The sequence below is a fragment of the Astatotilapia calliptera genome, chromosome 15 (assembly GCF_964374335.1).
Source record: "Astatotilapia calliptera chromosome 15, fAstCal68.1, whole genome shotgun sequence".
Classification (NCBI taxonomy): Eukaryota; Metazoa; Chordata; class Actinopteri; order Cichliformes; family Cichlidae; genus Astatotilapia; species Astatotilapia calliptera.
This window is the reverse complement of record NC_137436.1, coordinates 8381158-8394498: the sequence shown is the minus strand read 5'-3', so window position 1 is coordinate 8394498 and position 13341 is coordinate 8381158.

Here is a 13341-nt window from a genome sequence, read left to right as displayed (position 1 = left end):
TAGCTGGTCCTTAAAAGCTGCTCACTGATTGGATGGAAAGCAGGTGTGTTAGACAAGGATCAGGACCTGAGAAGGCTCCACCACCAGGTGGAGCTCGGAGGAGGGCCCACCCATGGCCACTTGTGGGCAGGTAACAGAAGAACCTCAAGCCAGAACCAATCCATGCCAATAAGGGCATTTCCAAATAATTTGTTATTTTACTGTGAGAAAGATTTTTCATGCCAATCTTCCCAGAAGTGGAAATCCCAGCAAAGGTCAGATTGCTCAGAGAAGAATAGCAAAAAACCCAAGAGCTACATCTCAGACTCTACATGCCTCAATTAGCATATTAAAGTTCATGACAGTACAAAAAAAATACAGTTTGTTTGGAAGGGTTTCCAAGAGAAAGCCTCCTCTCCCCCCCAAAAAAAAAATCTGGCACAGCTTATGTTTCCTAAATTACATTTGAAAAAAACTACAAGACTTCTAAAACTTTTAAAAAAAATTTCAATGCACAGCACTATGTATTGCAAAAACCAAACCCAGCATATCAGCACAAACATACAAACTGTCAAACACACTGGTGGAGAGGTGATTGTTTGGGCTTGTTTTGCAAGCACAGGACCTGGACACTTTACAGTCACTGACTTGACCATGAACTCCTCTGTATACCAAAGTATTCTAGACTCAACTGTGAGGTCGCCTGTCTGACAGCTGAAGCTGGACCCAAACTGGGTAATGCAACAGGGCAATGATCTCAGGCACAGCAGCAGCTCTACAAGAGAATGACTGAAGAAGTGGCGTACTTAGTTTTTGACACACCTCTTCTGCATTTGGCTGAGTTTTTATTAAATAAATGATGACATAGTGTAATATGGCATGTGTTGTTATTAAACTGAGGTTGTATATTAAAACCTGCCAAGGTCAAGATGATTTTATTAAATTATGTTTTGATATATAAAAACTAAGAATTGACAGAGGTGTACTTTCTGTATTACTTATGGGCACTTTGGCAATGTTGCCATCAACACAGTTGCCATCTTCTTCACTTGCTAAAGTTGGTGTTTTTAGTAAGTTACTGTCCATACAGTCAAGTCAATACAACCTTCCCATTAAAAAATGCTTTTCAGTCTTTAATTATTATTATTTTCCCTCTGGTTTAGCTTCTTGTGATCATAACTGAAGACAATGCATCCACAATACCCTAAATAAAGACATAAGTTGAAGCATCTGGGCTTTACCAGTACTGATGACACCTCAATCCATTTTCTGGGCTTTTTTACAGCAGTGTTTTTTCTTGGTTTGGGAATAAACAAAGAGCAGATCCATCAGCTAAATGGTGGCCCTTATCTATTTCTTTCCTCCTGGATGCTAATTAAAGATAATAAACCCCGCAGATCATTTCTCTGCTGCTCCAAACTCACCGTCACCTCTGCTCCTCTCACACTCACACACACATGGCCAGATGGGGTAAGAAATCATACACACCCGCTGAAAACACACGGTCACTGGCTTTCCCTAAGGCGGCAGGTGTGTGTAAACGCCGTGTCTCTGCGCATGCAGAATTCACATTTACACAAAAGTGAAATGCGTGTTTAAATAAGCAGCAAATAATAAGTGGCTTTTAAATACACATAACGCTAGATCTTTCAAACACAGTGCATAAAAGCAGACACACACACACATTTTTCTGTATGTCTAAGTTTTAAACCCCTCGTTTATCTTGATTCCACGCCTTAAACACAGGTGTTTGGAACGCTTACAGATGAGACTCTGATGCCAAATATCATGATATCATGTATCTATGTTGAAGCCCTCTCTCTCCCACAAGTCACTCGCAATCATTTCCCACAGAACATTCCCCTCTCTGTCACTTATCACAAACACACGGACTCTCTTCTCACCAGCTCAGTCAATACGCAGATATTTATTTAGCTTAGAAACAGAGTCTCATGCTCCTACGATTTTTATTGAGCAAGAAGATAAAAAGGCGAGTTCTGCTCTGTGTCCATTAAGGCCAAAATGGCCAGAAGAGCGTCTGATGAAATGGAGTAAACTGTTGTGGTTATCTTCCCTCTTCCCTGGCTGCCGCCGTGGAGAAGAGCCAGAGAAAGCTAGACCGACGTAAGTTCACGAAGCTACACAATACTACACAGACTCAAAATCATTCACACAAAATCCAGCACACGCCCACACACAAATACACTGCTCCTTGGTATTGCCCATGTCTGTATTTATTTCTAACCATAACAAAGCAGGCAGATAATGGCTGATGGGACAGTCGTAAAAATAACCTGGCACAGGTCTGTTTGGATAAGTCTCTCCTCCTTACCCCCTTTCCCTCCTTCTCTATCCCTCCATCATGTTTTATTGCTCATTGTCCACTTCTTTTCCCACTCTATCTATCTATCTATCTATCTATCTATCTATCTATCTATCTATCTATCTATCTATCTATCTATCTATCTATCTATCTATCTATCTATCTATCTATCTATCTATCTATCTATCTATCTATCTATCTATCTATCTATCTATCTATGAAATATGAAAAGGAAACATGGATAATACATTCTCATCTGCTGTATATTTGTTTTGGAGCAGCGTGGACATCCTTATCAACTGAAAAAGCAACAGGGGCTGCTTATTTTCCCTCCAAACTAGCCTTTTTGTTTGCATAACATATAAAATACTTGTCCAAATATGTTAAAAACTGAGCATGAGGGGGAAAAGGGAGACAAACAGAGAACAAAGAAATGCCGTATATCACCACAAGCACTTCCCCCATGGCCAATTTGAACTTCCAGACAAGCACCCACACATGCAGACGGAACCCTGAGAATAACATGTTAACGTTTATTAAACTCACTCTTTCTCTTGGTGGTATCGTGACATTAAATGAACTGAACATGCACGACTTGGTGGGAAAAAAGTGCAATTAAAACCTGTAATGTGTGATTTTTAGACTTTTGACAGCAAAGGAGAACTGCTGTAAACAGTATATCAGAATAACTGACATGTTTTAATGTGTTATGAAGAATTTTATTAAGATATCATTGTATTATATAAAACCTGATTTAAAAATTCTATATCATCTTAACCTGGCCTTTTTTTAATTTTATTGTACTGGTCCTAAACTCTGTGCAGACATTTCCAGCAAAAACAAAAAAAATCTCTGATAAGACCACTGAATGCTACCTTTATAGCAACTTAAATCCAGCAGATGAATGATTGCTGGCAAGCTGAAGCCCATGATATTTTTGGCAATAAAACGCTGAATACATTTATCAAATATAAAGCACTAAATACTGGTTTGGATCCAGAACATCCAGAATATGTAAGTAGAAGGGATGCACCAGTTCCAGTTAGATACAAGTAGCCTGGTTACATTTAGATACATGAGCAAAATATTGATCAAAGAGGTTTTTTAACAGTAAAAATAGCAACATGAACAACATGAAGCGTTAAGAGGAAGCACTAGCTGTAAAAAGCTCTGTATATATTGTCACTTCAGATTAATCTATTGGCCTTGAAGGAGAGGTCAGAGGTCAAATGTGAAATGATATTTTAAAACTTATATAGTAATTTCTATAAGTTGATGCCACACTCTGTAAGAATCATAGTTTCTAAGTTATGAGGCTTTTCAGTTTTTGACCAATAAATCACTGAACTGACTTTAAAGATGGATGGATGTAAGCCAGATTTTAATGGATTGCTATAATGACCCTTCTCTACACCCCCACAGAGCTGCTTTCTACTTTTTTCCCACTTTCATCTTTCATAAACTTAAAAAAAAAACCCTGAAATTTCTCCTCCTTCATCAACCATCACCTAACATCAGTGCACATGCATCTCTGATCATTACTGTTGCCAAATGTGTGAAATATCCATAATGACTTTAAAAGCTGGGATAGAGGACCATATGCATCTTCCCTACCTTCACCTTCCCTACCTGACCACTAGTGGCTGCACATTAATGAGTGCCACTTTAAGTCTTTACAAACATTACGCTCACCCAACATACTTACTTCGAGAATTTTTCTTTGAGAATTTACATCTGATCATTCCCCAATCTGAATATTTTGTGTGGGAAGATAAACCTTCCCACACTGCAAACCTTTTCATTACCCAGGACGCCCTTTTCTTATGAGTCACATTCAATAAAAAACGGAAACAATTAGGTTGAAACTCAACAACAAGGCAGTTGATAACTTCAGTAAACCTTCTGAACTCCAAAGGAGGACATTGTGGGCCTGTAAAACGCTGATCTTCATGTCTGATGAGAATGGGACGCCAATATTTTATATCTTAGTGGAGGACTGGGAACACAATATATCTGACACAGCTTTATTGGCTTACTCTTTAATGACTTCCTGCACAGAGCGAGGCTTGACGAGACAAAGGGAGTCTAACTCACAGGGAGAATTCTTTCTATTCTTTCTTTCGGTTTTTGGACTCTCTTTAAACTAAATATACCCTTTAACTGCATCTGCTGCTCGCACCCATTCGCTGCTTGTATGCTACACATGTGCCGTAGCGATTCGTCACTCGCTGCTTAATGTCATTGCGAGAGACTGTAAAGTAAATGCCTGTTCAACATGATAAGTATATGACCTTGTCCGTGTATTCCTCAGTGTACCTCTGTCTCTCTCTGGACAGCTGAGATGGGGATACTAATGAGCGAATGTTCTGATGATGAAGCCTTTTTCCAAGAATCTTTTCTCCCAAACGCCCGTGGCCTTTGGATGACTCCCCAAGGAGACCATTAATTTAGATATCAGTGTGTGTGTGTGTGTGTATTTCTGTGTGTCTGTGCGTGGGCATGCCTTTTGTGTGTTGCTCATAAACGAGTGGGAGAATTTTTATTTTTATTTTTTTTTGCTGCTTTGTTTTATCAGTCACACATACAAGTCTGTGCAAAAGCAGATCAAGTAGAAAAGGGCAGATCTGCAAAAAAACTCAACAATACCACACACGGTGCAAACAATCCTCCCAGAATCTTTGCCACTAAAACACAACACCCCCCTTATCACATATCCCTCCTTCCCCTGACATCATTCTACACCTTCACCCCAACTCGCTCCCCAAATGCCACCCCAAAACATCCTTCTGTGTCAACACCTCCCCACCCCTCCCCTCCATTACGTTCAAATTTAGGCTTCTACCAGCAGAAAGTTTAAGAGGGTCCTAAACTTACACACACTTGAAAACACACATGCAAGAAAGGCCAAAATGTTGACTATGAATATGGCACCTGTGCTCTGCTTTTACATAGACTAACATGCACAGTATATAAAGGGTTATATACAATCATCTCCACACACGGGGGTGATTGTCCCCCGCGTTCTGTGACCAGCCCACGTGGTTTCCAGCTGTGACTGTTCGGTGCATTTGAGGGACACTTCTTCATGTTCTTACAACAGTTTGTTTTCAGAGTGCTCTGTTTTGTAGAAAAAGAGGAAGAAGCCACTCTTCGAAGCTTATAGCAACCAATTCCCTATCCAAACCAATCCCTTTTTTTTTTTTTTTTTTTTTTTTTGCCTGTCCCATTTGGTTCTTTAGCCATCAGAATTGTTGTCTGAAGACCAACAAGGATACCCAATGGATTTACTTTGCCAAATGGATCATCGTGGCATTGCCGTATTGGTCCATTTGGTCGATCTTTGTTTTTATTATTTATTATATTTTATTTTCAGATGTTACAGACGGGACAGACATGAGTGAGGGATAGGAAAGGGAGAAAGAAAGAGGAAGGAAAGGAAAAACAGAAGGGGAGAGGGACAGTGAGAAAGGGGGGGAGAAAAAAAATAAAAATCTCCTGGATCACCTGTTGAGAGAAGAATAGAAAACAAGCAGAAAAAAAAACAAAGCAACATACTAAACACAACACCATCGCATTAATCTAGCTAAGTGTAAACAGCAGTAAATACTAAATATTCAATGTTGTTGTGCAGCACGCAGGACAGATGTGCTTCGAAGTAGCAGCCAAGAAAGGTGTAATTTGGGTCTACGAGCAGTGAACACCCGTGTGCATACCTGTGTGGATCCTCGCGCTTGCATTCCAAAGGTTTCTTCATGTAATGATCTGCTAGGGAGTGTGTGGGGGGGCCACAGCCCCGTCCTCCGGGGTGTGAAGCGGGTATGGAGGAGATCAAAACTCCAGACATCCAGAGGCCCCCAGAACACAAGAGACCAAGGAAGACCAACAGAGGGGCAGCCGCGCCACTGTTCCAGTAAGAGCTGAGGAGAGTCCCAGATGAGGGCTCACTCAGCAGCCGCGGAGCAGAAGCCAGGGGGAGTTGCAGTGACGCGCCCATGAGCTCCGCCGGCCCCCAGCTGTGCCTGAGTGACCGAGCCCCAGGCCGAGAGGCCGGGGGCACCCCACCTCCGAAGGGGCCCAAGCGAGCCCTAGGCTCCAGGCCCCGATAAGCGGCCGCCAAGGAGTGAGCCGGTGTGTACCTGGACGCCCACCCCCAGACACAAAGAACCACCAACGCACCGACACCTGAGGGAGTCCGCCACTGGCAGGGGAAGTGGTGGTGGGCGGAGATAGGCCTCCAAACCTTGGAGGGCCTGAGGTGTCCCCCAGAGAGGTGGCGTCTGATACCCAACCTGACATATAGACACAGACATACAGGCACACACAGACACAAACATCCATTCCCCCCCCCCCCCCCCCCCCCATGCTCTCATATGCACTCACTCCACACTCAACCAACGTGGAGACAGACATAAAGAGTACACACGATCACACTCCCCAAGCGTACTCTACAAACTGGGTCTAGGTACCCTTGCCCCTGGAGGGGGGAACTGCACCCAGACTGGGTTTTTTAATTAATTTAAAGGTTTTTAAGCAAATCTGAGACCAGAAGTTTTGGTCTAAGCTGACTGATAAATCTGCTTCCCACTTTGCAATAGGAAGGGATATTGATTCATCTAATTTAGAAAGTGTTCTGTATATTTTAGATAATAATTTGGGGGATTTAAGAGTAAGAAAATGTGCCGCGCTTGGTGGTGTTTGTAATTCAACTTGACTGAGGTTAAATTTTTTTTTTTTTTACTATGGATTTAATTTGTTGATATTCTAAAAATCTTGTCTTGTTGATCCCATATTGTGCAACTAGTCTGTCAAATGGAATAAATTCTGTTCCCTCTAATATATGTTCTAAGTATTTAATTCCTTTACAACTCCATTCTGGGAAATTAATCATATTATTGTTTTGTAATATGTCAGGGTTATTCCAGATAGGTGTACGTTTGCATGGGATTAATGAAGACTCCGTTATTTTTAGAAACTCCCACCATGCTGTCAGAGAAAAGCTGATGTTGATACTTTTAAAGCATTCATGTCTTTTGATGTTTGAGCTAATAAATGGTAGGTCTGAAATCTCTAGATCCTTGCATAGTGCCTGTTCAACATCTAGCCAGGGCTCAACTAAGAAGGTATGTTTTAACCATTCTGAGATGAACTGAAGCCTGTTGGCTAAGAAGTATTGGTGAAAATTAGGCAGATCTAATCCTCCTCTATCCTTGGTTCTTTGTAGCGTTTTTAAGCTGATACGCGGGGGTTTATCTTTCCAAAGGAATTTGGAAATATATAAATCCAGAGATCTGAACCAATCTTGTGATGGTTTGTTAGGGATCATCGAAAATAAGTAATTTATTTTTGGCAAGATCATCATTTTTATAGTGGCGACCCTTCCCATGAGTGATATGGGTAAAGATTTCCATCTAGTCAGATCGCCTTCTACTTTCTTTAGAAGTGGGATGTGGTTTAATTTAGTTAAGTCTGAAAGCTTAGAAGAGACATTAATACCTAAATATTTAATATTTCCGGATTGCAGTGGGGCAGAGGAAGAATTATGGAAGGAGCAGTTAATGGGGAGAACTGTAGATTTTGGCCAGTTAATTGAATAATCTGAAACTCTTGAAAACCAGTTTATTAAAGTAGTTACCTCAGAGAGGTTGGTTTGTGTGTTTTGCAGAAAAAGCAACACATCATCCGCATAGAGACTGATTTTATGTTCTATGTTCTTACATTTTATGCCCTTAATTGTTGTAGCCTGTCTAAATGCTGCTGCTAGAGGTTCGATAAAAATTGCAAAAAGTGAAGGGGAGAGTGGGCATCCCTGTCTGGTGCCCCTCAGGAGACAGAAGCTGGAGGATGTCTGGTCATTTGTTCTGATACGAGCTGTTGGGGAATTGTATAATATTCTTATCCAGTTTATGAAAGAGTTTCCAAAACCAAATTTGTGTAAAGTTGCGAATAAAAATTTCCAGTTAACTCTGTCAAATGCTTTTTCTGCATCTAGAGATAATATTATGGTTTCGATGTTTTTATCGTATGAGTAGTCTATTAAATTAAGTAATTTACGAGTGTTTGTTGAGGAGTGCCGACCTTTTATGAAACCAGTTTGGTCAGGATGAATTAAGAGGGGGGTCATTTTCTCTAATCTCTTTGAAAGAGCTTTGCAGATTATTTTAAGGTCTACATTTAAAAGAGAAATTGGACGATAGCTTGAGGGAAATAAAGGGTCTTTGCCTGGTTTTAGCAGGAGACTAATGTTGGCAGAATTCATATTTGGTGGTAGTCTGCCATTTTCCTCGATTTCCTGCAACATTCCATGGAATACTGGTGCCAAAATTGTCCAGAATTCTTTGTAGAATTCTGCAGGGAAGCCGTCTGGACCTGGAGCCTTATTATTGGGCATACTTATCAGGGCTTCCTGGAGTTCACTTGGCGTCAGTGGCGAATCCAGTTCCATTGCTTGACTGTCTAGTAATTTTGGAAGAGTTACGTTGTCAAGAAACAGATCAATTTCATTTTTAGATGGGTTTATTTGTGGTGAGTATAAAGTTTCATAGAAATCCCTAAAAATGTTGTTTATTCTTCCAGGATCATATGTTGTGTTCCCCGATAAATCTTTAGCAGCACATATAGTTGTTTTTTCTTTATTTATTTTTAGCTGGTTAGCTAGAAATCGACCTGATTTGTTACTGTGTTCAAAATTCTGCAAGCGTAGTCTTTGTATAAGGAATTGTGTTTTTTTATTAATAATTTCATTTAATTCTAGTTTTGTTTTGCATATTTTGTTCAATGTTTCCTGATCTTGGTTGCACGCGTAGGCTTCTTCTAGTGATTTGATGTTTTTTTCTAATTCCTGAATATTTTTGTTTTCTTCTTTCTTTTTGTGTGATGAGAAAGAAATTATTTTACCTCTCATCACAGCTTTCCCTGCTTCCCATAGAACAGAAGCAGATATTCCGGGAGTGTCATTAAAGTCTAAATATGAAGTCCATTCCTTTTTAAAGTATTTAATAAAGTCTTCATCTTTAAGTAGTGATATATTAAATCTCCAGTTTTTTCTTGGCGTAGTGTTATTCTTGTGCATTAGTGTTAAAGATACAGGAGCATGATCGCTGACAGCTATAGGATGAATCTCAGTGTCTGAAATGTCACACAGCAGTGAGCTGCTGACCAAAAAATAATCCAGACGAGAGTAGGAGTGATGAACATGCGAGAAAAAAGTATATTCCTTACTGGTGGGGTGAAGAGAGCGCCATGCATCGCAAAGACCAAAGTCGCTCATATACTGTTTGATTATATTTGTGGATTGCCAATTGCGCTGAGTTCCTGTTGTGTTGAGCCTATTCATGTCTTCATTTAGTCCAAGGTTGAGGTCACCGCCAAGAATGAGTGTGCAATCAAGGTGTTCAGAGAGTGCACTAAAAAATCCGTGGAAGAATGAGGGTTCATCAACATTTGGACCGTATATACTTACAATACATAGTTTTTTGTTCAATATTGATAGTTTAATAATTAGAAATCTACCCTCTGGATCTATAACTGTATCGAGTACTGTAAAATTAACATTTTTATGTATTAAAATTGCTACTCCCCGTTGTCTAGAATTATAACAGGCTGCAAACACGTTAGGAAACTCAGGTGTTTTAAGTTCGTTTAAACCTGTGACAGGTTTATGAGTTTCTTGTAATAAAACAACATCTGCCTGTAGTTTTTTAAGCTGGTTAAATATCTTTAACCTCTTTCCTCTGGTGCCAGCTCCATTTACATTCCATGTGGCAAACCTCAGCATGCCCTTAATTGTGTGTGTATGTCTAATGATGTACGCTGGGTGTTTCGTTTAGACAGGTGGAGAGAATATGGAAACATCCCTTGTTTGTAAATAGAAAGAGAAAAAGAAGTGTGGTGAGAGGCTCCATAAGTCTGACTATGTGTGTGAATATTCACTAATATGAACAAGCGTGGCTTGCTTATGTGTCCTGCAAGTCTGTGCGTGCTGTTAGGCTGTTGTAAATGTGCTGCCCTTGAGCTGATGTGTTTGCGTGATCGTGGTGTGAAAATATGGAGAAATAGAGGGTGTTGTTTGTAGGTGAGTGGGGAAGTAGGTGGCCACAGCAGTGAAAGACAAGAGAAAGAAAGAAACCACCTGAACTGTGAGCAACAACAACAAAAAAGAAACGAAACGGAAACATTCCAATTAAAGCAATGACGGAGGGTGACGGTGTTATATCTGCTATGACATCATACTGATATTACTAGGTTAAACCCATGTTAAAGGGGAAAGTGTGAATGAATAAGAAAAGAGTGTAGCGGGTTCTTATCTGGAGTGCAGTCAATATAACCACGGTGTGGTGCCGGGGTCGCGGTACAGCTGTCCGTCCACGTAGAGCCGGTCCACGGCGATGACAGCACGGGAGCCTTTCTGGATGAAGCTACGTCGAACTGGGAACAGGACCTTGCGTCGTTCCAGGATCTCTTTGGGGAACTGGTCGTTCATGCTGAAGTCCGTTCCTTTCAGCTCTCTGCCGCGACTCTTCACCTGTTCCTTCTGTTTGAATTGACCGAATTTGGCCACAATAGGCCGTGGTCTCCCGGTCCGCGACCGCGCGCCCCCCAAGCGATGTACTCTATCGAAGTTGATGTTCTTTACGGTGTCCTCCGGCAGCTTCAGGTGGATTTTGATGAAGCTTTTCACCGTTGCCTCTGCGTATCACAAAGTATCACACTTTTACACATAAATATAAATGTATGAAACAGGCCTGGCTCCACAGTTTGATGCCTAACAAGTGAAAGATCCCTAGTTTGATTCTGGGAGGAAACACAAATCCTCAAAGGTTGAGTCAGGAAGGGGATCCAGCATATATCCGACCCCTTGCAAATAAGGAGCAGCTGAAATTAGTAAACATATTAGTGTCCGTGATGTTTGTTGTAAAAAATACTAGGCATACTTTGCACATAATTAATTACTCAACCCTTATACACATGTTTAAAATATTTTATGTGCAGATGAAAAGAAAGTTGGTGTTTATATCTAAAGTTATCGACATTTGGAGGCATCAGTCTGTCTGGGGAGAACCTTTACCATTTCACTTGGAAACATAATGCCAGAATAGCATGCTTCCGTACCCATCTAATAGTATCTATTGAAAGCTGGAGATTGGACGACCCTAGTAGGGAACTAGGAAGCTAGACATCAATGACACGAAATGAAAGGAAGAGACAGGCAAGCACGGGTCGTTGATGAACAGCAACTCCAGGCAGCTTAAACAGTGTCACTTACGTGCTACTTGGTTACTTGGATGTATGCCAGCTGAGCCATCAGCTCATGCGTGCTGGGGCTGAGATCAGCTGATCTGCTGCAATTTGCGGCTGAGGTTAGGTTTCCAGCTAACGCTACGCTTGATTTCTCGTGTTGCACCACTGAAGGCAGGCTGTGATGGACGGGTGACCTGTCTGAAGTGTTCTCCATATCTCGCTCTACTATAAATCAGCTTCTGTACAGGCTTTGGCCTCCTGCAAACCTAAGTTGGATAAACAGTTAAGAAAAAAAAAATCATTACCACAATTTGCATGCTAATGATGTGAAAACAAGGGCAGGGCAAGAACTGTAAAACTGCTGTGCCTGACTTCTTTTTTTTACTTCAGAAACTTGGATTTCATGCTGAACCAGCTGCAGCACTATTCCCCTTCTAATCTGAAAATAGCAGGTGCATTCTCTGAGGAGTGGGCTTGCATCAGATAATGCTCATGGTAATGTCATCCTTTCCCAAACTAGTCTAAACATGGCTGACTCTGTAACATTTTTGCAGGTGTGTTAATGTTACAGCTGTTAATCTGACATGATGAGTGTTGGGCTGATTGTCTGTCCTCTGGAGTTGTGATGAGAGGAGAGAAGATTTTTACTTCTTTATATATACCCTTTTTATCCCCCACCCTTTTCTTTCTTTCTTTCTTTCTTTTTTTTTTTTGCTGTGTGATCGACAGTAAAAGTTTGCTCTGTCTGACTTTTCTGCTCTACAGTTCTCCTCAATTATTTAGGTGAATGAGCAGAGAGCAGAATTGGGCTCCGCTGACACATTTGCAACTGTTTAGTGTTAAAAATCAGCTCCTCATTATATGAACTCTATAGAAGAGCATAAAAAGATGCAGTATTGTGTCTGTAGAAAACATTAAAACATTGCCTTAAAGCAAATAAAACAGCTGCTGCATTCCTGTTGTTAGTTAAGTTAGGAAGGATTTTCCTCAAATCATGCAAAACCTATAAAACATGATGGATTCCAACAACACCTGCTGCATTTAGGGCTTGTCAGGGATTGTGTACATCTCTCTCCGAGCAAGCCTGTGTACAAATATTTCACATAAGGGCGTCTATAAATTGTATGAGTGTGTATGCGCTTGAGACCAGTGTGTTGGCTGTGCCCCTGATTCCTGGCTGACTGGTCCCAGTAAAGAGTGGAGCTGATATAAACAGGCCTGGTTGTTCCCACGTCTCTGTTTACACTGGGAGACCCCAGAGCAGCACTACACAGGGTACTGGATTCCCTCTTCAGAGCGAACTCGCACACTATTCATCTCTGTCTCATACAGAAACCATTACTCACAAGCATACACATACAGTACACCGGCACGGAGGTACAGCGTACATGCGTCAAAGTGGAAATTCACCTACACACATGTTACTTAAGCATTTCTGTTGTTGCATCTCCTTCCCCTTGCGCTTATCACTTAGACCTTTTTCTTACTGTAAACATTCCACACAAAGCCATCAAACCAATGCTGATCTCAGTTGTGCAACACTCCTGCAAACACTCTTAAAAGCTCTCTAAGTCCTTTTGAAATGGGCCTGTGATGCACACCCAACATAAACAGAACCTAACAAACACTCCCAGTTTACAGGGAAAAGTGAGGTCCCCCCCACCCCCACCCCCCCACCCACCCTCTGCAAAAGACACTAACATAAGGAAGTCAAGTTTTTCAAAGAAATTTGGTAGACGTTAGAAGGCAGGAAGAGACTTTTTGGTGGAATGTTTCCAGGAGATTTTTGTGACTGAGTCGAA